The sequence below is a fragment of the Myotis myotis genome, unplaced genomic scaffold (assembly GCF_014108235.1).
Source record: "Myotis myotis isolate mMyoMyo1 unplaced genomic scaffold, mMyoMyo1.p scaffold_m19_p_1, whole genome shotgun sequence".
NCBI lineage: Eukaryota > Metazoa > Chordata > Mammalia > Chiroptera > Vespertilionidae > Myotis > Myotis myotis.
In genome coordinates this window covers 219,431,276-219,454,452 of record NW_023416313.1, presented here as the reverse complement: position 1 = coordinate 219,454,452, position 23,177 = coordinate 219,431,276, and the positions used below count along the sequence as shown (strand labels likewise).

At 49.1% G+C, this 23,177-nt stretch overlaps 2 long non-coding RNA genes and 1 other non-coding gene across 4 annotated transcripts in view; all 3 read left to right on the top strand.

Annotated features, from left to right (window-relative positions):
• The first annotated feature begins 590 nt into the window (after window positions 1-590).
• On the top strand, window positions 591-4,175 carry LOC118664945. Its single transcript, XR_004970468.1, has 3 exons — window positions 591-703; window positions 2,589-2,760; window positions 3,892-4,175. It is a non-coding gene; the product is annotated as an uncharacterized LOC118664945 (long non-coding RNA).
• Window positions 2,869-2,945, top strand: LOC118662393. The gene has a single exon (XR_004969752.1). It is a non-coding gene; the product is annotated as a small nucleolar RNA SNORD112 (small nucleolar RNA).
• An 11,266-nt stretch (window positions 4,176-15,441) lies between the features above and the next one.
• LOC118659993 overlaps window positions 15,442-23,177 on the top strand; it is a 49,705-nt gene continuing 41,969 nt past the window's right edge. For both annotated transcript variants that reach the window (XR_004968776.1, XR_004968775.1), the window contains exons 1-2: window positions 15,442-17,133; window positions 22,388-22,460. This is a non-coding gene — a long non-coding RNA (uncharacterized LOC118659993). The remainder of the gene's footprint in view (window positions 17,134-22,387; window positions 22,461-23,177) is intronic.

Here is a 23,177-nt window from a genome sequence, read left to right as displayed (position 1 = left end):
AACTGGCACGTCCACATCACTGAGAGCCACACTGGCACTCAATGTCCAGCACCTTGTCCTTGCTGGGCCCCCATTTTTCTCTCCAGCAAATGCCCTTCAGAGTTGATGTGAGTTGGGCCCAGCCTGTGTGCAACTCTGAGTGCAACTCTAAGCTCCCTGAGTTTTGACTCCAAGGTGGTTGTAAGTAGCATCTTTCCAGGCTGGTGGCCCGGCCCTCACCTGAGAACCCCCACCTACACCCTGGGGGACCCTCATGGTGTTTTGCCCACAGTCCGTCAGCACACAGTAGGGCTGCTGGTAGCAATGGGTCCGGTGGAGGAGGAGGAGGAGGAGAGGAGGAGGAGGAGGCTGCGGTGGTGGCTGGGACAGGTGGGCTGCATCCTGGTTGGACCCATGAGTAATTTCTCTTCCCTCCCAGGTGGCCAGAGGCGAGGCGGTGGCTTTCTCCTAGGAAGGGGGCAGATGCCTGGCCCAGGATGGAATCAAAGGTCTGAAAAGGATTTATTTTTTTCTGATTTTAATATTTGAACAATTTGTAAATATGTGAACCCTTCAGAATGGAACTAACTTGAGCCTTTGGTTCTACAGCCGAGGCTCGCTGCCCCCTGGAGGGCAGCGAGTCGGTGGGTTCCCGAGGCCAGGGTGCGGCACACCTGCCCAGAGCGGTGTGAGGACCTCCTGCGCTGACCTCCCAGCAGAACGAGTATGTATGCTTGTGACACTAACAGTCTTCCTGGGGAGGTAAGGGCCTTGAGGATTCTACAGTCTTAAAAACAATATAGTAAAAAATCCAGAACCATGCAATTCCTCTGCCTGTCATAGATAATCAAGGGAGGTGTTAAAAATCTCTCACTTTGATATGAAAAGGTGCTGACAACTGTGCTTGGGGCTTATGGGGCCTGCACAGGGTGAGAGAGGGCATGACCCCCTGGGAGGAGTGAGTGACCTTGAACCAGTGACTATAGGTCCCCCTCCTCCTGCTTCAAGTGTTGCCTTGCTGCCTTAAATGAAATAACAAGAAATGCTTGGCACGCAGTCGGTACTCAACACAGGAAAATGATTCTTACTTTGGTGGTTTATTCCCTGTCCCCTAACTGTCCCTTTCAAAGCCCTTCTCGTTTGTGTAGAAGCCAGGGGAACAAGGGGAACAGGACAGGGAGGGTCCGCCTCGGTCCCCAGGGCCTTCTCTTGCATCAACTAATAACTTGATTGACAGTACCTAGATTTCCGTAGGAGGAGTTGGCTGTCTTCACAGCAAAGTGCCCCGGTCTGCAGGTGGCCCAGGTAACTTTAATCTGGGTATGGCATTTTATTTTTATTTATTATAAATATATTTTGCATCTGAAAAACAATTTCAGACACTGGACGGGCCTCTCCCAGAAAAAAACAACGCTACGTAATAAGCAGCAGAGCCGGACAGAGGGGAGGAACATTCTAGAAGGTCCCCATCTGTATAGGAGGAGGGACTCTACCCGATGAACCCAGAAATTGCTATGTGCAGATGCAGGAGGGTTCAGACTCATTTGGGTTCAAAGCTGGCTTAGTGTTGTGTCCTTGGGGTCTCAGGGCCTCAGTCTGTGTCTTTATCTGTAGATGACAGTGGGCTCGTGGCGCATGCAGCCCCATGCTTGAGACAGCTGAGAAGGGGTGCCATGTCCTACGGCGGATGTGAAGCGGGCAGAGACCTGCAAGGTTGCCCCCATTCTCATGAAACTGAGCCGTTAGGAAATACCTGTGTCCTTCAGCCACGTCCCCTCTGGGTTAGAACGGGGAGAAAACATGGCAGCTGTGGGTTCTGCATGGGGACTGAGCTGTCGGGGGACCCAGCAAGGCCGGCTCTTTGCCAGCAAGCCACTCGGCTGTTGACGCTTGTGAGCTGCGTGGTTGCTGCTCCCCAGAGGCCCATGTCCCCTTCTCCCCGGCCGATCTCATGTCACATTCATGTTCCAGTTAGCTAATCCCGAGGACACGGGCCAGGGCATTAGCTTTCAGGGCCTCTTAAAAACGTACTCCCCGATGGGTGCATTGCAGACACCCGCTGGGCAGCTCCGGGGGGCCTGGGGGCCGGCGGGGGTGAAAGCACAGCCTGCGGCAGGGGCACACCTGCTGGCCTCCGGTCACTGACACGCCACTCAAAGGCCCCCGGCTCCAGCTTCAGAGCACAGGAAACTAAAAAAGGGATGATCTTCAGGATAAAATGAACCCCTGTGTCTGCAGAACTTGTTTTGGGGGATACATGACCACTTCTGCTCCATCAGCCAAAATGTCCTCCCTTTTGTATTTTAAAATAACCCACTCACAAAAATGTTGGTTATTTTAATTATGGGAGAAACGCATTGATAATTAATACACTCGTTACTGAAAATGAACGTTCCCGATAAAAGCAAAAGCCAGCTCCAAGCCCTCCCTCCACCCTAGCTCCCCCCACCCCCACCCATTCACTGCTGCTGTTAAAGGGTTTCAGGGTTATGGTTGCAGATATTTTTCTGTGCATTTGCATATGGATAGAAATTGAACTCTGAAGTGCATGATTTTCTTTATTTTTTTTGCATTAACTATATCATCCCGTACGTTTCCTTTCTGCGCAGCTCGTTTTTCTTCACCCAGGAATCTGCTTGGAGATGATAAAGATCGACGCCATTCCTTATAACAACACGGTGGCTCCCCAGAGCTGTGCACACCGGAGTTTATTTAACCGCCTCCCCGCTGCCACGAAAGCTCTCAGTCCTCACCCCGTGGGGACGGGGAGTGGAGGCAGGTGTGAGTAATTGCTAATGTCTGGATTTGGGGAGTGGGCTCCCAAGCGTTTATGGCATTATTACAGATGAATATATGAAGGCATACATTAGCATAAAACAGGGACATGCCCCGACCAGTGATGAGAAAGTGTTTATGAACAAAAGATCATGATGAATCCAGGCCTGCACAAAGCACCAGGGTCCATTAGGGGACAATGGGGCTGGCTCTTTCATGCCTTTTGAGAGCTGTTTAATATTCTGGGGTATGCACGCACCACGGCTGACCAGACTCTCCTCTCCTGTCGAAAAATCCCAGCCGTGTTTGCATTGGTGTGTGTGTGTGTGTGTGTGTGTGCATATATGTGTGTGTGCCTGTGTGTAGGTGTGCGCGCGCATGCACACGTGCACATGCACAATAGCTTTGGTCCAAGTCCCCGTCGTTGGGGTGGCCGACAGGTTCATGGGTGCTTGTTATATTAGATGAGAAGATAAACAAACATGAATACATAAAATGCAAGTGTTCCTGGCATAGATAAATGAGGGCAGATCACGAACCAAGGTTTTAATTAATGTGATTCCGCTCAACTGCAGCCTGCGCAGAAGCATCTCCGTGGGTCCCGTTTTGTGCTGTTTTGTTTTGTTGTGAATGACCCGGCAGGGAGCACTGCTGCGGCGAAATCTGTAAACACGGTTCCTTCCCCGCTAGTTCTCAGAGGTGGGATCGCTGGGCTAAACAGTTTGCAAAGTTTATTTTCACGGAGTGGTCTTTCTCAAATGCCATTTTGACCTTATCACTGTTTTTGCTTTAAATCCTCCATCTGACTTCCCGGAGCTTCTGGGACGTGGTCCAAGAGCCTGAGCCTGGCACGCACGACCCTTTAGGGTCTGGCTGGAAGCTCCCCAGCCTCGTGCCCTCTCTCTCTCGCCCGGTTGCCCCTGGGCTTGCTGCACCCCACAAACTACCTGCCCCTCTCTGTGCCTTTCTCCTCGGGCTTCAAGACCAAATGTATTCAAAAGTCCAGCAAAGCGTAGTCCCCAGAATTGTAATGCCTCATTGATGGGTCTTCCTAGTCCCAGACAGTGTTTTGCATTTTTCTAGGATTCAGGAAACTGGCTACATGTTAATCAGCCCCTCTCCTTTGTCCCTGGCCAGAGCCGCCAGGCCCTGCCTTGCCTGGATCTGACATCCCGTCACTGAAAACCGCCTCATATTGTTCCCGGCCGATGGGCAGTGTCGGAGGTCGGAGCTGTGTGCTCTGCGGCACGGTGAGTGCTCAGAATACCGTCGAACTGCACACACACGCCTGGGGGTGGCCCAGCTTGGCACCCCTCCTGCCCCACACTGCCCGGTCCTGCCTGGCACCCACAGGTGTGCAGTGCCCCAGAACCCGGGGTCCACAGCTCAAGCGTAGTAGCAGCTCATGTTGTGAGCGCTAGTGGCAGGTTTTCGAGGCATAATTACAGCCTGGAAATGGCTGATTACGTCTTCTGTGGCCTGCTCCTCCCCCGAGGGAAATGGGACTGGTCCCGGGACATGAGAAACATCCTAGCATGTGACAACAGGGCCACCAGCTGGGGTGTTGGTGGCAGCTCTGGGGAGAGGACACGGGTGAGAGGGGTGCTTGTACCTTAGTGACAGTGGAATGTTCTAGAAAGAACACAGGCTTTGGCGTGGAGGGCTAGGATGCCAAGTGCACATCACCCTTGGGGTAGAGGATTTACCCCGCCCTTGGGGGGAACAAAAGGCACCAGCATGATCAAGGTTTTGGTCCCTTTTGTTTCCCTGGGGTCGGGAGAGTAGAAAACATCCCTAGAAGCGGGCCATCTTGAACTCAAACCCAGCTACTGAACAGATGTAGAGCTGCATGTCTTTTTTAATCATTGAGATGTTCTGTGCCTCAGTTTCCTGATATTTAAAACATTAATCAAAATCTCCCACGGGCTCCAAGAGCAAACAACACCAATGATTGACCCGGCCCGATAGCCAGCATGCCATCCCCAGCAAAAATCAGCAGCCCTGTCCATCTACCCCCCCTCCTGAAATGCTGCACCCCCCTCCCGAGACGGGCAGCCCCTTTCAGAGCCCCTCAGAGGAGACAAACAGGCCCAGAGACAATGTGAGCGGGGAGGAGAGCCCACAGCCCCAGGGCAGACCCCCTACCCCCTACCCCCTACCCCGGGGAGACAGGCCTTTCCCCTGCACCCGGGGGCCAGGGAGGGGCTGCCCTGCTGGCTCTAACTGGGTTCTCTCCTGAAAAGTTTGGTGATAGTTCCTTTTATTTTTTTATAAATCTGTATAAAATGTCAGGCTGCTCTTCAGGCAGATTTTTCAGGCTCGTATTTTATAGACTTTGGCAGGGGCGGCTCGGAAGGAACAGTGGTTACAGTCTCCAGAGGTTCATAATTCCTGGAAGAACTTCTGGCTCAGCCTGCCTTCTCCTAAATTTCACAGAAAACGCTCCTGGGCCGGGCCCAGCCTGAAGGAGGTTTTTGTGCCTGGGCGCAGCCTGCCTTGGTGGGAGCATGACTTGTATGTTGCCTTTTTCACAGAAGTGAACTTCCTCGGCCATCGAGCACAAAGACTCCTCTCTCTGAATTTTGGGTTTGTTTACTCTAAGCGAGGCTCAGTCAGACATGTCCACCCCCCCCACCCCCCTCCACCGCCCCGCCTGTTTCTTTGCGGCAAATGCAGCTGCCCCTGTCTCTGCAGCCCCAGCCTCACGCCCTGGCTTCTGATGCGGTGGCGAGGGAGGGGGGCTCTGTGCCTGCAGTAGGGAGCTATTGTGACCTGGGCCTGGGACAGCCCCCTCCTCAGCTGGAGCCCCTCCCCAGCCAGCCTGCCCACCATAGGGTTGAGGGTTTTAGGACCCCAGGCCTCTGGCTGGTGAGGGACGTGGGTGGGTGACTTTGCACATCCGCACCAAGCATATTCTGAGCCCTTTTCTGAGCCACCGGCTCCCCCCACCAGAAACCTTCCTTTGCACGGTTTCTTCTGTGCGTGACTTCTTCCGAAGCGGCCATGAAATGCCGCAGAGGCTGCCACACACGTGTAAATACCACTTTGCCAAACATGTTCACAACACCAGTCACTTCATAGATTTAAACAACAGCAACGACGCAAAACAACCCAACGGGGCTCTGAGAGACAAATGGTCTCGCCAGCAGCACCTAGGCGGGTGGCCCGCGGTCTGTCTGTCTGTCTGCGGGGAGCCAGCCTGCGCTCTCCACCTGCAACACGATGCTGCCTCCCCACGGTGGGTCTGAGCAGCGGTTGGGACCCCGCGGCTGACAGACAGACAGTGCCCTGGCAGCCTGGGCTGTCAGGAGCGGGACAATTCAGGCGGCAGTGACAAGGGGCTCTCTGTCCCTGCGCCCCTGGTGCCTCCAACCTCCTCAAATCTTTCTACCCCTTGAGGTGCATCTGTGACCCCAAGGGTGCACTAGGGCAGCTTGGTCATTTCAGGGACAAGGAACCCAGGCAGCGCCCTTAGCCAGCCTGTTTTACACCCCCGCCCCCCCCCCACGCTGAGTGCTTGCAGTAGGAACAAAGACAAGAAAACTCCTTTAGAAACTGCAGAACAGAGCCTCGTCTAGCGGGGGTCCCCTGATAAAGGCCCCATCCACCCGGAGTTCCTGGGAACAGAGTCCCCATGAATGGGCATGGAGAGCCAGCCCCAGACGGCAGAGTTGGCCTCATTCATCAACATGCAGGCTCCTCGGCCCCAGCCCCGGATGAGGGGCTTTCAGGAGTCCCCAGAGCATCCAAGTCACGGTCCAGCAGCGGCCGAATTGGTGGCTGCGGCCCAGCCTTTAGGAAAGGGCCCTGCTTTTCCCATGACCGGCCAGCCCCTCAACTCAGCAGATCCCCCCTCTTCCTACTCGCCCTCTGGAAGGCTGCCCCCCACCCTCTACACCCGCCTGTTGCCCCTGAGAGGACTCAGGCCAGCCTTTGTGAGCCTGGGAGCCAGGGTGGGCACTGGGCCTCTCCAGGTGGCCCGGCCCTTGAGATGGGGAATTGGCTGCAGAACAGCCCCTCACCACCCCCCACTGGCCCCGAGCACTCACCCCCTTTCTCTGCTCCTCTCCCTCACTGCCTCATTGTGACAGAAGCGCTCCACCAGCCAGCGGTGCCTTTGCCATGCAGCTCAGGGCAAGGTACGGGGGACAGTGTGCATCCTTGCTCTGACCCCAGCCTGCCTCCTCTGCAGCCAGCCCCTCTCGCTCGCTCGGGACTTAGCTCTGTAGGAGCTGCTCTAAGGCCTAGACGTGCGGGCTGCCAGCCCGGGCAGGGAGCCGCGCTGCAGCCTTCCGGCCAAGTACCGGCCTGCCTCTCTCTGCTCGATGCCTCCAGTAACAGGGAGCTCCCTCTCTCCCGGAGCAGCCCGCTCAGGGCTCGCACACGGCGCGGCTTTGCCGAGCCCTCCCCTGCTTTCTGCATCTGCCTCCGTGGCTCGCGCAGCCCCCCTCACCCCCTCTGCCCTCCGCTCTCTGCAGGCAGCCAGCTCCCTCTGGGTCCGCTCCTTCCCGTGCGGTGGAGCAAGCCCCCCATCAAGGGTCAGCTCTGGGGTCCCCGTCCTGGTCCCAATGACAGCCGTCTACACCTGTCCCGCCTGTCCCCGCGCCTCTGCCCCTGCAGTTTGGGAGCCGGGACCGGGCCCTTTGCCCTGCTGTTCTGCAGGGAGCCCAGGGGAGGGCGCGGGTCTCCCCTCCCGTGTCCAGCTGCGCTGGATCTCCCCGTTGAGCGGCTTCAGAGCCCTCTCAGCTTTTTATGGCCCCTTTGCTAGTTGCCAAGGAGAAAGCTCTCTATGCAAACCCTGTCTTTTCCGCAAGAGCCGCCAGGCAGGCGGCCCTGGTCCGCCCGCCGCCGCAGCCTCAGCACAGCGAGCGTGGCGGGACCCGCAGGCAGCTGCTGCGGGGCTGGGGGCCTCCCGCCAGATTCAGGCAGACTGGGCTTGACTCCCAATCCCCATCTGTGACCACAGCAATTCCCTTTGCCGTTTTGAGCCTCCATTTTTCCTCTGAAAAGGATATGAGAGGGGCTCCCACTGGCTTGAAGTGAGACTAAAGGAGATAAGAGTAGCCTAGCTCACATCAGAAACTTCATGACGGCCAGTGCAGTAGACACGGGGACCCAGGGAGGGAGGCACACATGGAAGGAGCGTCACCAGAGAGAAACCGGTCTGGCCTTCTCCAGACTTGCACCACATGCAGAGGGGACCCTCTCCATGGCAGAGGGACCCCTCTGCCGGCTTAACCGCGCACACCAAGCCAGTTAGACGCAGCTAGAGGAGGCCCTAGGCCTCTGAGCTCACAGTAGATGCAGTATATGGTAAAAATGACATGTAAGCCCACATCTGTATTGAATAAAGCAAGAATTTGCATTGTATGTGCAGCCTGAGGGGCTCGGGGGGCTGAGGCATAAGACACATCTTCCCTTGCGGCTTCCTGGCTTCCTAGAAGGGCCAGGGTAGCCGGGGTGTCTGAGGAAGAGAAGCCTGACTGTCCAGGCATCCACAGACTGTGGGAACCAGTCCCCCATCCATGCCCTTTCCCCCCAAGCCGCCGTAGTGCACCTACCTTCCCGGGCCCAGACCCGAGTAGGACAGACTGGGAAGCTGGACACGGAGCTGGATGCTGGTTGCTTCCTGTCCTCGAAGCTCAGTCTGGTGGGGAAAGAGAACAGGGAGTGAGTCACTGTAAATCAAGTGATCAAGGGGATGATGGCAGTTGAGATTTATGGAGCCCGATGTAGGGGCCAAGCTCTGAGCTGGGCTGTCTTTGCAGGACTCTCCCCGGCAGAAACTCTGAGCACCGGCCTCAGAATCCCCATTAGATTGATGAGGAAACCGAGGCAGGGAAAAGCGAAGTCCCCTACTCACCGTCTCTCAGCTGGTGTGAGGCCAAGCCAGGATAGAACCCTAGACTGTCCGAGGCTCCCACCACACCCTGCAGCTGAACAGCTCAGCGAGGCTGTGCTGAGTGCTGGGGGGACGTGGGTGGGCAGGGATGGATTGATTAGTTATAAGCACCTCCCAGCGGTGCTTGAGATCCCCAGCTCCTCTGTGGCCCAATCCGTTTGAAGGGCAGATTCAAAATTAGGTGGTAGCACCTATGGGCAGAGGCTTATAAGGATGGCGTTATTACCCTGACGTGGGGGGGAGGGCCCTCCCTCCCACCTCCAAGCAGATTGCAGATGGAGATGGGGAGGGCTGGGCCTTGTTTGTGTGGACAGTGAGTGAGGACAGAGCTGCTTCCTGGGGAGGGCTGGCTTTGGAGGGGATGAGGGCTGGATGGCTGACGCAGGCAGTCGCTCACCACAGGAAAGTGCCCCCCACTAGACCCACTCCTGGGGGGAGGTCCCCCAGCCCCTTCTCTGACGCAGACAGCCACTCTGAGCCTCTGAACCTCAGTTTCCCTACCTGTGCAAGAGAGATGGAAACTACGTCATGGCAAGGAAGCCCCTGCTCTCACGCCCTCTCTCCAGCCCCCTACCTCTGCTACGGTCTCCAGACACCTGTCTGCTTGCCAGAGCAATATTCAACAGTTTCAGTGCGGCGAGCGGGCGGGGCGGGCGGGAGGGGGCTGCGCAGGGAGGTGGGGGGGGGGGTAGGCTGCTGCATCAGGCAGGCTTGTGCCGGTTAAGATTTGTGCCAACTCACGGTGCAGTGGAAGCAGACGTTCTGAACTCTCCAGACTCCAGCCGAGAGTCTGTGGCGCCCCCAAGTGCCACAAGGGGGCTGCCTGGGCCACATTATCAGCCAGGAAATTGAGGAGGGGGAGGCCGTCAGTAGGGACTGGCGGTTTTACTTTAGGGGTGGCGCTTTAAACTGCGTCAGAAGTGTGCTGGGGCCAACCTTCCCTGGGCTGGGGGCCCCAGGAGGGGTGGCCCGCCCTGCCTGGGGTGGCGCCAGCGCGCCCCTCCCTCGCAGAGCTGTGCTGCAATGCAGCAGGCTGCCAGAGGGCCGGGGAGCTGTCCCGGGGCGCTTTTCCAAAGTGGGAAGTGAGGGATGCTGGATCGGGGAGTCCAGGAAACTGAGGGTGCAGAGGGTCTAGCAGCTGCAGAAAGGGCCAGAAAGAGGGAGAGGTGGAGGGTGTGGTGGTCCCGGGGGCCTGGGGAGCCTGCAGTGGACCCGGGGTCCGGTGTGAGTCATTTTGCAGTGATACCACTGGTAGGAGAGAGGGAGGGGGTGCTGAGAGATGGGGAAGAGAGGGGCTGAGGACAGCCAGGGCCCCTTGGCACACATTTTAGGGCAAAAGCACCGACGTTTGTCCTCCCCAAAAAGCAAAAAAAAAAAAGCACAAAAACAAAAAAGCACCGGAAAGCTCTGCAGCTGACTTCTCCCCAGCCAGGCTGTGCAGAACGTGGGGAAGGAAGAACCAGGTAGCCAGCTCTGCCCTGGGGGAGGGAGGTGCTGTCAGGCCCTGTTAGAGCCGAAGAAAAGGAACAGGGGCCAGGGCAGGGCTGGAGGCCCTGTGGGAGGGTGGCTGGAAGGTCTGGGGAGAGCATGGGGGAGGAGGTGGTCTAAGAGAGGTAGAGAGGTGGGGTTGCAGGAGGCCCTGGGATGGAGAGAGGCGCGTGGGGAGGTGGATGGAAGCCCACAGGAGGGTCTGCAGTGGGAAGGAGGGCCGGGGGGAGGCTAGTGGGCGTTTGGCCCTGTAGCCCCAGCTCCCAGTTCTCACAGTCTGCTCCCCCAGGCCTGGACCCCCTCTCGTCCCCTCTGCACCCTGTGACTCAGCTCCCTGTTTTCCACCCGGGGTTCAGCTGAGACCCTGGGCCCCTCTCTAATGACCTCGTGTCCTCCACTCATTTTTACGTGTTGATTTTCAAACCCTCTAATTAGGAGACATGTCAAACAGCACAGACGGACGCACTTTCACGTTGCTGTCACCCAGCTGTGGTTGCTATCGCCTCTCAGTCCATCCGGACCTCCCGCTGTCCTTCCCCCGCCCGCCCCTCACCAACTGTCTTGAAGCCAAGTCCACATCGTTATCTCTGAGGACTTTTCAGGATGTATCTCTAAAAAAGAGAACCCTTCTGCTTTACAAACATAACCAATGTCATCATCGCAGTTCAGAAATTAACAGCATTTCCTCAGTGTCCGCCCAGCATCGATTCCGCTTTCCAATATCCCCCATAAACTTCTTTTACAGTCGGTTACAGCCTGTCCTGCACGCTCGGGGGCCCTGGGCTCGCAGAAGTGAAGTGCAGCTGTAGATTCAAGGGCCTCCAGCTGTACTCCCCTCGCCCCAGGGAGTAACCCAACCTCAGTGAGTTTCAGTTTTCTCATGGAAAACAAGACAAGTTCTGGGTCTCTCCCAGGGTCACTGAGTGCAATCGAGATAATGCACGTGAAACCCCTCTGCCTGTGTCTAATGCATACCAGACGCTCAGCAAGCAGGAGGAGCTAGAACTAATCCTTCTCCCATGGAAACCTCTACAGGGGCCTTGGGCGGGGTGGCAAACAGCTGGCTGCCGTCCACCAGGCAGTCCACCCCCTGAGTGGGTAAGACATCCCAACCAGGTCCCCGGGCTGGGACCTCTTGCTTCGCTGGCTCACAGCCCAGCTTCCCCGCTAGCAGACAGCAGTTGCTGCATCCCAGGTCCCCGCCACCCCCCTACCCCGGGACCCCACCGTGGGAAGTCCAGGCGGGACCACTACCCCAAACTGCAGTGTTTACAGGCCAGCCCTGGGCACCACGGGGGGCAAGCACACTGCTGAAACAGGGCAGATAATTTCTAAAAAGTGTTTCTCTCACGCAGGACATCCCGGCTTTGTCCCTGCGCACATCGCGGCCCGCTGGCATAAGCGGAGCGAAGGAACGCTTAATGGTCATTTGCTCAGGCCGGGCACCATCTGTCCGTTCTCTCTCTCCATCCTCATCCGGCTGTCTCACTGCCCTTTACTTTACAGAGGAGAGGACTTTGAGAGGTTAGTGACTTGTCCAAGGTCGGCTAGGAAGCAGCCCAGGATTCCAACCCAGGTTTGTCTGATTTCTGTGCATAATGGAGAGGAGGAAGGAGGGATGTAAGCTGGGATGGATGGATGGATGGATGGATGGATGGATGGATGGATTAGAAATAAGTCAGTTTCTCACCAAGGCGAAAGGCTTACTTGTTCCGTGAATAGGGGTCCTCTGCGTGGAGCGCCTGCCTTCGTCTGTCTTGCCTCCGAGTGCACTGACTGGCTCAGGTGGCGCAGGGACAACAGGTGGGCTGCCAGTCCACAGGGACCCAGTCCCAGTTGTGTTGCTGGAGCTGCTCAGCGTCAGCTCTGAGCCCCAGCCGCCTTCACAGCGCACCGAGACAGCAGGCAGCCTCCCCTTCCCATTGGCTCTCCTGGATGGATGAGTACTCCGTGACCCTCACCGCATGCTGGGCCTTTTCTAGCCACTTGGCGTAATTGCATCTCATCTAAATCATCACAGCCAACCTCCCTGATAACAATTACCCTCCTGCACGAGATAAAAGGAAACTGAGGGCTAGCAAGGATAAGTGACTTGCCCCAAACCACACAGGGAGCGAATATAGAATCGGCATTTGAACCCTCGCTTGCTTTTCTTTCCTTTTTTTTTTTTTTTTTGTGATTGTGCCTGAGAAAACCTGTACTCCTGGGGGGTTCACCCATGTCAGACTCAACCTCCTGGCTCATCAGGGAGCTGGACTTCTTATCCTCTGGACTCTAAATTTATTTCTCAAGTAACAACTTCTCTAGCTCATCCTATTTGTTAAAATCACACACACAAGGGTCCAACTTATCCCCGACATCCTACAGAACAATTAATGAAGTCCAACTAAAGTCCCGGTAGCTCACGTTATGACTGAATGCTGAGGAGACCAGACGCACACAGGACTCGAGAGCCCGAAGGGGTGCGAGGCAAGGCAAGAGGGAAATAGACAGTGGGCGCAGGGGCAAACCGGCCAGCCTCCCCGAAACCCTGCTCTCATTCCGCAGGTTCATTGTGAGCATCGACTGCAGGTGTGAGCCCTGTGACCCACATCCCAGACACTCGGGGTTCAATCCCAGCTCCCCCATGGACTAGTTTTGGGAGTTTGGACCAAGTAGTTCACCTCTATGCCCCAGTTTCCTCAGTGGCAATATGGTGATACGAACAGTACCTTATTGAAGATGAAGTAACTCAAACATTTAAAGTGCTTAAAACAATGTCCGTATATGGTGAGCCCTCAAATACTTCATTGTAATTGGCATTATAATTGCTATTCCTGCTCTCCCTGAGGCGGCATTTAATACCTTTGCCTGATAGGAATTATTGCCCAATTGCCCACATTTCACAGGTGAACAGGTACGCTGGTGTGTGCGGCTGCCTTTGGAGAGGGGGTGGTCAGACCAGCCCTCCCACTCCCCCAGCCATGCAGCCACACACCCGCCTTGCAGGCTGATGGGAGCATCGGGGAGGAAGAGCTACCAGGATGAGGCAGGCATTGGATTTAGGGTTCGATAGGCTTTGGAGCCAGAGCTCGCACGTTTGCTTTGTAGTTCAGCCGTCTTCCTAGCTGTGTGACTACACGCAAGTCACTGAACTTCTCTGAGGCTCAGTTTTCTCATGTGTAAAATGGGGACAAGTCTATCTAAATTACTGAAGCACTCTCCTTATTGTTTCTATCACCGCCTTTCCTGTCCACTTTTTCTCCATATGGGTGACCCTGGACAACACAGGAGTGAGGACTGCTGACCCCCTCACACAGTCAAAAAAAAATATGTGTATAACTTTAGACTCCCCTAAAACGTAACTACGAATACCCTACTGTTGACCAGGAGCCTTACAGATGAGATAAACAGTCAATTAACACATATTTTGTATGTTATGTGTATTTTATATTGTATTCTGACAATAAAGTAAGCTGGAAAAAAGTAATTAAAAAATCATAAGAAAGAGAAACAACCTTTACAGTATTTACTGAAAAAATTCTACATATAAGCGGGCTTGCAGTTGAAGTCTGTCCTTCAGGAGTCAGCTGTTGGTCTGATGACCGTCTCCTACCTGCTATACTCACTTTTTCTTGTCTGTTTTGTTCCCTGCTATATCCTAGGCACCTAAATGCATGCTCACCATTTTTTGGGGGGGTGGGGGGATGGAGGGGGAAGATGCTGTTGAATTGGACCCACTGCAGAGGACTGTCAAGTTTGCAAAGCAGGCAGCATGGTGCCTGGTGGAGAGTGTGCATCCAATAAATATCGGCTAATTATGATTATTATGTCTAATCCACAGGACCGCTGTGGCGAGGATCAAACAGGATAATGTATGCTAAAGCATGCTGTGAGCACAACGTGCTTGGTCCAGGAGGTACCACATTATCGCTCCCAGGCTGCTTACAGGGAAGGCGCACTTAAACTTCATGCTTTGCATTTACACCACCTGGGTGGGAGGGGAGACTGATGGGTTACTGCCCCCCGAGGCTCCGCCAGGGGGTGGGTCCCCGCCGAGGGACGAAGGCAGAGCTGAGAGCCACATCCTAGCGCCCAGTGTGGGGTCTCTCCATGACTCCATATCAACGTCCCCATAGATGTGGTTATGAATATATCACACTGTATACCAGCGGTTCTCAACCTGTGGGTCGCGACCCCTTTGGGGGTCCAATGACTCTTTCACAGGGGTCGCCTAAGACCATCGGAAAACACATATATAATTACGTATTGCTTTTGTGATTCATCACTATGCTTTAATTATGTTCAATCTGTAACAATGAAAACACATCCTGCATATCAGATATTTACATTATGATTCATAACAGTAGCAAAATTACAGTTAGGAAGTAGCAACGAAAATAATTTTATGATTGGGGGTCACCACAACATAAAGGGTCGCGGCATTAGGAAGGTTGAGAACCACTGCTGTATACACATACTATATATATATATGCGCGCCAGCATTTATTTATTTATTTATTTATTTATTTATTTATTTATTTATATTTTTCAAGTCTCAGGAAGCTGGCGGAGTATTGTCAGGAAGGGTTAGAGTGGAGGCCTCCTTGGTGTCTGGGAAGTTATTGATGTTTCTTACATTGATGTTTCTCTCTCTCTCTCTCTCTCTCTCTCTCTCTCTCTCTCTCTCTCTCTCTCTCCTCTGCTTCCCTTCCTCTCTCCATAAAGCAATAAAGAAAAAACAAAAGAATCTCACAGTATAGGCGCCCCTGGAAGTGGCCCCAGTTTGTGAAATGAATCCTTTACTTGGACTTGTACTCTCCAGGGTACTTGTTTAAGCTTTGATGCTGTGTCCAAAATAGATACAGACCCTAACAATTTCCTGCCCAAGGCCCGTCCTTCCCAAAACCCTCTGGGCCTGAGCAATTTGATAATTCTGTAATCCGTTCGGGGGCTGTATAACCAGCAGATGGGCAGCATGGGCACGGGTAGGGCAGGACCTGGGCCGGGTGGGAGCTGCTTCAGCCACTGTCCGTAGTGCGATGCGCCCACGTTGGAGCCACGGGGGTGTTGCCGTCCTCAGCCTACTATTCGCACAAGTCGGGGTACAAGACAGCGAGGCCAGGTCACGTCTCTGCAGTTACACAGCTCATGAGTGCCTGCTGGGGTGGAACCTGGTCTGTCTGTCTGTCTAGCACCAAGGCTCAGGCGCTGCTGCAGAGGGGACAAAGATTTGGGGGAGGGGCTCAGAGATGGGATGGGGAGGGGCTTTGCCTAGCTGAGGGACTACAGCTGTGACTGTCGTACAGATGGGGAAACAGGCACACACAGGCTGGTTAGCTCGCCCGATGTCACCCAGCGGGTCAGGGTTTGAGTCTGGGTTTTGAGGCAGGGGGTGTGGTGTGCACACCTGTGCTCTGACCATTGTGCCTGTGAGCACAGGGATGGAGTCTAATGGTCTGGGTTCGAGTCCTTTTACCACCTCCAGCAAACCACTGGCCCATGGAAACTATTTTTAAAGAATACTTATACTTGATAAAGTTTTATGTATATAAAAGGAGCAGGGGAAGGTACATAGAAGATGGGGGAGTGATGAGCTGAGGTAGAGGGCAGCAAGGGTTGTGCTGGACAATAGGCATGGAGGTGGGGTTCAGGCCTGGTTATTGTACCAGTGTGAACAAGTGATACAATGAGGGAGACATGCCCAGAAGAATGATGAGAACAGGCCATGGGCCAAAAATTGTGATTAATTCCCTATAGCCAAGGGAGATAAAGAAAGATTGGAGTGGTTTGTGGTTGTTAATTTTATTATTAAACATAAAGAAATCATAAAATAAAGGCCTCAAATAGAGCAATTGTGAGAATTTGTTCTGGACAAAAGATGGTGATTAATCCAGGTCTGCTAGCCTGACATTAACACACACGAAGGCCTAGGCTACTTTCTTCCTTTCCCTGGACTTTGGGTCCCACAGGATGGGCGCACTGGGCTTTTTCCGTCAGAGAAATCTTGGCTGTGGGAGGGACACTGTAGACAGGTGTGGGCGGGCTTCATGGGTGCTCACTGAAGAGGCAGAAATGAACGTATATATAAATTAAAGTAGAGAGAGCCAGGCTCGGACCAGTGATGAGAATGGGGTTTTAAACAAGGATTATGAATAATCTGGTTCACCCTGCCCCCTAAATCCAACAAGGCCCAGGCTGTTGGGACTGTGGGGGGGAAGCATACCAACAGGTGTATAGAATGGTCACTGGTGATGGGCTGAATGGTGGCCTTAGGTGTATTTATTGTGCAGTTAACAATGAATTAGATGAGCAATAAAAGATAAATGACACAATGAAAGAGGGTCAAGAATGGGCCATCAAAGACAATGTATTATGAATTATGGATTAAGATTAACTCACGTAGGTACAATTGTGGTCTATTTCAAATAATAGAACAAAGCAAAGCTTGTGCCTCTGGTGAGAAAGCATTTTTGGAAGTACTAAGTGATATTTTTGTTCTGGGCCAGGGCTGAGCTCATATGTGTTTATTGTATTAAAAAAATAAGTACAAGCAATAAAAAAGACAAGTAAGAAACAATAACGAGATGAGATTATGTGTAGAGTCACAGATTGTTTTTATTCCAACTCTGCATATCTGAGTCTGTTGGGAAGAAGATCTAGGCTGGTCGCTTGGGAAGAACCAAAAAGACAGATAGCTTATAACCATCGTTCTTGTTTTTGATTAGGGTGGTGAATTTGTGCATGTTTACTGTAATAATAAAATTATTAGATGAAAAAATATGTACAATGAGAGGTATTCTTGAGCCAGTGGTGAGACTGTGTGATGAATCAAAGACGGTGATTATGCCTGTGCCGCTCACCTGACCCTTGAAAACACCTGGGTGGTTTTTCCCTAATCTCTCTGCCTTGTGATCCACAGAATGGAGGCCCCAGAGCAAGTCTATGATGAAGATCTTGACTGTGACCTCTGTGAGAAATGAGCCATGGACCAACCAATGTGCGTGATGGTAAGTGTTGCTGCACTTTGGGTGGTTGGTTGGTGAGTGTGTCTGTATTACACATACATGGGCACAAATAAAACTAAAGATGGCCACGCGATAAGACTTGACTCTATCCTGATGGGAGTGTCATGAAGCAAGGACGATGCATTTCATTTGGCATAACTGCCACCAAATTCAAACATAATGTAACTGGGATGTTCTCTATGTTAGGGAATGAGCACATAAAATAATTATATACATATATAGTTATGTTAATTTTATATATGATATGAGTAGCTACAATATACATATATGCAATTTAACCCTTTGAGTGCCAACCAATATCCCAGAAACTATGCTAAAATTGCCAAGGCATTTTTTGCTGATTTTACAGCAGTTTAGGAAAAAAAATTATGAATCGCAAGTAAATGAAGTTACATATTCAAAAACTTAAGGAAACCTTTACTACACTGATATATTTAGCAATGTCATCATCACTAATAAAAGCAGACTTAGAAATGGACGCCATTTCGAAGCTTTGATAGCGCTCCCGGCACTTTTGGCGAAAGACAGGAGGAGCGCGATCGCACTCCCGGGCGCTCTAGGGGATAAATCTGTTATTATTATAAATATAATTGTTACTTTTTCTTGGGTTGAGTGGTGGATTCATGTGTTTTTATTGATTTATCAAAAATAGATGCGTACATAAATCAGAGAGTTAGGCATGGACTAACGAAGAGAATGTATGATTACATAATTCTCCAAATTTGAGGGCCATTAAAACAAAAATATCTACTCTATTTCATTTATGTTAATATCATTATACCATTCATTTATACACCCTGGTTTCTATAAACACTTCCCTATTGATGCAGTTTAGGCTGTTAGATCAGTGAGGGAGGTACACATACAGACATAATGTATTGGTAGTTTTTTTTACTTTTTTCAGTTACACTTGACAGGTATTGGTAGCTTTCTCTTTGTTGGATAAGAATTATAGGTATTCTTTTATGATATTTTTAAAGGAATAAATAAAAAAGGGGCTAAGTGCAGACCAATGAGGACATGTTTCATAAACCAAGGAATTCAATTCTACACAAGTGAGAGAGATTAAAAGTGAGCCAGGGTGTTTTTTCCTTTCTATTTTTGTGTTAATCCTCCCTTGAGGATACTCCTCCCCCCCTTTTTTTTTAGAGAGAGAGTGGAATGGAGGGGGTGGGACAGAGAGAAAGAAACATTGATGTGAGAGCGACACATTGATTGGTTGCCTCCCATGTGTGCCCTGTGCCCTGATTGGGGCCAGGAATCGGGCCTGCAACTGAGGTACATGCCCTTGTCCGCATTCGAACCCGCGACCCTTCAGTCCAAAGGCTGACGCTCTAACCACTGTGAAAAGCAGGCCAGGGCCAGGTTGTTAATTTTTTAAGTATTTGGTTTCTATTTCACAAAATGAACACACAATAGTTTATTTAATCATGCAGTATTTATGAGAATTTTGACTCTTATTTGGGTGAATAAAGTATGTATAGAAAAAGTAAGTAATAGTCAATGTTCTTAAATATTCAGCTGGAAAGTTGTTTCAAGTGTTCATAAATAAGTAAATGCATGAATGAACAAATTTATGAATAAAACAAGAGAGTGCAAACATGGGTCAATGAGGATAATATCTCATTATCCTAGAATTAAGATGATTCTAATTCTGTACATCCACGGTCTGTTTAAAAACTGCTAATTAAGGAGCAATTAATTTTCTTGTTTTTGCATGGTGATATGCTAGATGTTGATTTTAATACTAAAAATAAATAATTACACAAGTAATTATTTACAAGAAAGGCCAAAATACAAGAAAGGCCAAAACATAGACTGGTGATGTGAATGACCCAAGAACTAATAGATTAGAGTTAATTTAGTTCTATTGTTTTTATTGTGCTCTTGACTTCCAAATAAACAATCTAGCCTGCTTCATCCCTTTTATGTGCCTAGTTTGTTCAGACATTTCTCCCTGGATAAAGATCTAGGCTATGAATTCTCTGAGCAAGGAGCACAATGGGAGATGAAAGGTAATGTTCTACTTGTGGGTGAGAAATTGGATTTTTGGTTGCTCATTAAAACTTCTTTAGAAATGATTAAATAAAACAGAAAAGAAGCATGGAGCAATTATCAAACATGATGATTAATTCCATTTGGCTTCATTAGAAAAAATGCTAGACTATTACCCAAGGGTAAAGCGTAAATATTAACACTGTCCAATAGAACTTTCTGCAAAGATGGACTAATGATGAAGGTTTATAATAAAGCAAGGAATATTATCACTATGTTTTTGAAGCACTGAAGTCTGTTAAAGTGTAGACATTAGTTTATAAAAAGGGAAGATATTTACATAAATAAGAAAATTGAATTGGACCAAGGTTGAGTTTGTGTCAGATGATAAGAATTATTAATCCAGTTTATTCGTTAAGTTCATTAAACAACAGCAAATAACAGTTGCTTATCTCTGTTAGCAATGAACAGGTTGAGAGGTGTTAGTTTTTTCCAGAGTTTTTGACCAGTTTCTTTGGAATTAATAAGTTACAATCAATGCCTTAAAAGCAGACAGATCATGGATCCGTGATTTACATGACTTGTAAAGCAACTATGAGGATAAATTCAGAGTTCCTTGCTGGTGTCCATAATGATGTTTATAAATAATTACTCATGACTATTTATAAAGGCTATAAAGTCTTGGCTCCAACCTTATTTGTTTAAGGTTTACAGGTTAGGTTCATGTTAAGTTTGAGCTAATGATAGATTTACTCTTGCTAATTCCCTTCAAAAAACTATAGGATTTTAATTAATCCATATCTAATAAAATTAAATACTAAATAAGCAAATAGCTAAATACATATAAAGAGGGTCATGAATGGGCACTGGTGAATTGTGTCCAAGTTAGATTAATTCAACTTTGAACAAGTGAGGTCCATTAAAACAAGATGAAGGTGGTGCTTCATTCTTCTTACAGTTGTCCAATACTTCATTTTGTTGTTCATCACTATTAATTTATACATCCCACCAGTGATAAACATTTAGGTTCCTAACCAACTGAGATAGAACACAAAAAAGATAGAAAATTGTTAATGACATAAAATGAGACATTCTTGGATTTTTTGTTGTTGCATATTTAAAATGTTAACAAATGAAGGAAAACCGAAGGAGGGGCCAAGCATGGCCATGAGAAGTGTGGGTTTGCCTAAAGAATATTGATTGACCCATATGTGCCGCAGTGACCACAGTAGAAAGCCATCCTGTTGATGAGTCTGGGAGAAATTAGGCAAAGGACTGAAGGGAGTGTGATACTCTTCCATATTATTCTTGCTTTGTTGTGAATCATGGATGTAAGGTAATTTTTTTCTCAATCAATGAATAAATCAGTAAACAAATGTATAAAAAAAACAGTGCCAAGCCTAGACCCATGATGGATATCCTGGTGAAACTCTATAACTCTGAGGTTAATTATTAAAAACTTAATTTCCTGCCCCATGAGACATGAGCTTGTAGCTGAAGTTAACAAGGGCATCTTGCCCCTGACTTTGGTAGATCTTAGGTATGGGTCCTTTTGTTAGTGAATCAATTCATGGGTAAATAAAGAAACATCAATGAATAAAGACAAGGAGGACTAGATAGTTACTAATTATGAGAGTATGTAATGAGATATAAATGCTCATTTAAGGGTTTCTGCGGAGCTGACTTCCCATTTTCATTTCAACAATATTACCATGTTGGTTAGAAACATGGGCAGATATGTAAGAGTTGATGTTGTTTCTTGTGGTTGTTGTTAATTTTATTAAGAAAAAGGAAACAGCCCCGACTAGTTTGGCTCAGTGGATAGAGCGTCGGCCTGTGGACTGGAGGGTCCCAGGTTCGATTCCGTTCAAGGGCATGTACCTAGGTTGTGGGCACATCCCCAGTGGGGGGTGTGCAGGAGGCAGCTGATTGATGTTTCTCTCTCATGGATATATCTAACTCTCTACCCGTCTCCCTTCCTCTCTGTAAAAAAATCAGTAAAATATATTTTTTTTAAAAAAGAAAAAGGAAACAAAATAAACAATTAATTACAGAGCTGCCTAATTAAAGAAGACCAAGGGATGGACCAATGTTAAGGATGCATTATGATTAAATCAGTTCATCTTAATCAGTATCATTTTTTTAAAACCCATGTAGTTGTTTTTCTTTGGGCGGATGTTAGTGTTATTTAGGACTCTTTCCGGGGCATGTAGGTTTATGAATATTGATAATATTATAATAAGTGAATTAAGGAAAAGGTAGTTTAAAAAGAGGGCAAACAATAAGGGTATCGGGCTCTGCCCACTTTGGGTAAAGAGCATTGAGGCAGTTACCTGTGAGAGTATTTTAGGTAATTTTGCATTTATTTGGGGGAAAAAAAAGAAAATAGTAATGTCATTTCATGAGTAAATAAACAAAATAAATTAATAACTTCATAAAGTAGGGTCAAGAATGGATCATTGGTGAAAATATGTCTGGAAATAGGATGTAAATTTACCTAAATCTTTTTTTTCTTTTCATATATATTTTATTGATATCAGAGAGGAAGCGAGAGGGGGAGAGAGAGAGAGAGAGAGAGAGAGAGAGAGAGAGAGATTGATTGACTGCCTGCCTCCTGCATGCCCCCTACTGGAGATCAAGCCTGCAACCTAGGCATGCACCCTGACCCGGAATTGAACTGTGAACTCTCCTGGTTCATAGGTTGACGCTCAACCACTGAGCCAAACTGGCTGGGCTAACGTTACCTAATTCTAATCAAACAGGACCCATATCAAAGATAAACTAGGCTCTTACCTATGTGTGTGATTTTAATAGACAGAATTTGGAATAGGCATAGTTCTTTTTAAAAAAAGTAAGTTTTTATTCATTTTTAGAGAGAGAAAATGAGAGGAGAGATAGAAACATTTATGAGCTGCCTCCTGCACACCCTCCACTGGGGTTCAAGTCAGCAACCCAGGCTTGTCCCCTGCCTGGGAGTTGAACCGGAGACCTCCCGGTGCAATCCATTGAGCCACGCCACTGGGCGAGGCATAATTCTTCATTCTACGGCTAGGATTGAGATTGAGCTGTTGTCATCATATCACATATATTTCTAATTAAATAAAATGAAAAGAGGGACATTCTTGGGCTCTTGGAATGTGATGAAAACCGAGGTCATGAGATATCTGGAACAGCAGGGCTAAGTTCTCTGGAAAAATCTGCACTATTTCAATTTTCTAAAAACTGCCCCTCTACTCCACAGATTCAACTTAGTTATTATCCAGTGACGAGGACCTCAGTGGTTACTTCTTTGCAAAAGGGGCAAAGGGACTCATGTAAGTAATGGCGCTCATTTTCTTAATTTGGAGGGGGTTATTCATGTGGTCCATGGAATTGTTTCAAAGCCATGAGTGGCTACTGCAAAGAAAGTCCAGGAATGTCATGCATGGACCGCTAGTGGGGATGCATAATGAACCACTGATTAAGACTAGTCCCTTTTAAGACAACTGAGACACAGTAAACATAGATTTAGAGACTTTTGCATTCATTTTCAGAATTGCCTAATATTCCACTTTATTTTTGCACCACATTTAAAAATATTTTTATGGATAATGTTATAGTTTGTTAAATCATTGAGAAGGAACACCTAGGAAGATAGAAAGTATTGTCAGTAGGTTCATTGTACTATTGTTCTATTTTTAAAATATGAAGACATTCAATGAACCATGAGCAAGCAGAGAGTGGTGAAACCCATGTGATGGGCATGAAGCAAGGCTATTGATTAATCCCTATTTTCAACACTGAGGTCCAATTAAAAAGATATCTCATTTATTACCTCTGTGGGAAATAAACCTGGAAACTGCTCTCTGCAGTATATAAAGATATTATTCTTGGGGTTTTGTGACTCATTGGAATAAACTTTTGATCAGGAAATCCACGAATGAACTAATCAATATTGCATAATCAATCAATAAAGTATAAATAAATAGATGAAGAAAAGTGTTGTGCTTGGATCAATGTGTAAGAATCAAGAATGTCGGTTAAACCCTAAA